Here is a 2,201-nt window from a genome sequence, read left to right as displayed (position 1 = left end):
TTTCTGACTATTACATGGCACATGACCTAATAACTATTTATTGATTAAGGAAGAATTTTGTGACACTAATGGGAGGTCTTGAATTTTTTGGTTGATTATAAATACCCTTTTTTTATATTCTACCCGCAATTTTTTCACAAATGTACAAACCCCAAAACCAGTGAAGTTAGCACTTTGTAAATCGTAAATAAAAACAAAATACAATGATTTGAAAATCCTTTTCAACCTATATTCAATTGAATAGACTGCAAAGATAAGATACTTAACGTTCGAACTGGAAAACTTAATTTTTTGCAATTATTAGCTCAATTGGAATTAGATGTTTGCAACATGTTTCAAAAAAGCTGGCACAAGTGGCAAAAAAGACTGAGAAAGTTGAGGAATGCTCATCAAACACTTAGTTGGAACATCCCACAGGTGAACAGGCTAATTGGAAACAGGTGGGTGCCATGATTGGGTATAAAAGCAGCTTCCATGAAATACTCATTCATTCACAAACAAGGATGGGCCGAGGGTCACCACTTTGTGAACAAATGCGTGAGCAAATTGTCGAACAGTTTAAGAACAACATTTCTCAACGAGCCATTGCAAGGAATTTAGGGATTTCACCATATACGGTCCGTAATATCATCAAAAGGTTCAGAGAATCTGGAGAAATCACGGTATGGGGGTGTATTAGTGCCTAAGGCATGGGTAACTTGCACATCTGTGAGGGCGCCATTAATGCTGAAAGGTACATACAGGTTTTGGAGCAACATGATGCCATCCAAGCAACGTTATCATGGACGCCCCTGCTTATTTCAGCAAGACAATGCCAAGCCACGTGTTACAACATCGTGGCTTCATAGAAAAGAGTGCGGGTACGAGACTGGCCTGCTTTTAGTCCAGACCTGTCTCCTATTGAAAATGTGTGACACAATAAGCCTAAAATACCACAACGGAGACCCCGGACTGTTGAACAATGGGAAAGAATTCCACCTGAAAAACTTCAAAAAGTGGTCTCCTCAGTTCCCAAACGTTTACTGCGTGTTGTTAAAAGGAAAGGCCATGTCCGTGGTAAAAATGCCCCTGTGCCAACTTTTTTGCAATGTGTTGCTGCCATTAAATTCTAAGTTAATGATTATTTGCAAAAAAAAATACGTTTCTCAGTTGGAACATCAAATATCTTGTCTTTGCAGTCTATTCAATTGAATATATAAGTTGAAAAGGATTTGCAAATTTTTGTATTCTGTTTTTATTTACGAATTACACAACGTGTCAACTTCACTGGTTTTGGGTTTTGTAATTGTTTTTAGACAGACATTAACAGTGATCAAACACTCTAGTGTTGTTTATGAAAGGCAGTGGCATATTGTATGGCCACTCTACCTTGCAGGTTTAAAATAAAAACATTAATATATAATTATATTATTCATGTTAGTGTTTAAGATAGCTAGCAACTTGCGGCACTATACTGTATTTTTTGAATATCGTAGCATTGCACAATAACAATGTATCTTTTAGGACTAGTTTAATTTGAAACACATTATATACAAGATATATACTGTAAGTATGGGGCCCTGCTCCATCTTTTATCAGTTTGAAGACCCCTGCAATAAGGAATAAATTATACTATGTAACATGTTTTACCACTACAACAGGGGTGTCAAACATACGGCCCGAGGACCGGATCAGACCCGCGAACAGGTTTTATCTGGCCCGTGGGATGAGTTTGCTATGTATAAAAATTAACCTGAAATTTTTTAATGAAAGAAACAGCTGTTCTAAATGTGTCCACTGGATGTCGCAATAGCAATTAATCATCTTTGTAGATGATGCTGTATGTACAAAATTAACCACATGATGTTAGTACATCAGTCGAGGAAAATGATCAAACTACATAAATAACATACTGTAATTTGATTTTTATATAATTTTTTATCTTGATAGATTGAAAATTAACACCGATGAGCTGACTGATGAACATTTATTCAGAAAATATAAATAATGACAAATAAAGTATACATACTTCTAACCGCAACAGGTAATTGTAAAAAAAACAAAAAAACAACAACATCATGATTTGTACATTTTCAGAATGTGCTTGTTCTATTTTTAAACAAAGAAAACAATCTGAATTTGTCTTTATTTTTAAGTTACCGTGCCTTGATTTTACCAGTCCGGCCCACTTGGGAGTAGATTTTTGTCAATGTGGCCCCAGA

The sequence above is a fragment of the Nerophis lumbriciformis genome, linkage group LG33, assembly GCF_033978685.3.
Source record: "Nerophis lumbriciformis linkage group LG33, RoL_Nlum_v2.1, whole genome shotgun sequence".
Lineage (NCBI taxonomy): Eukaryota > Metazoa > Chordata > Actinopteri > Syngnathiformes > Syngnathidae > Nerophis > Nerophis lumbriciformis.
The sequence above is the reverse complement of the archived record's forward strand: the minus strand, read 5'-3'. Positions refer to the sequence as shown.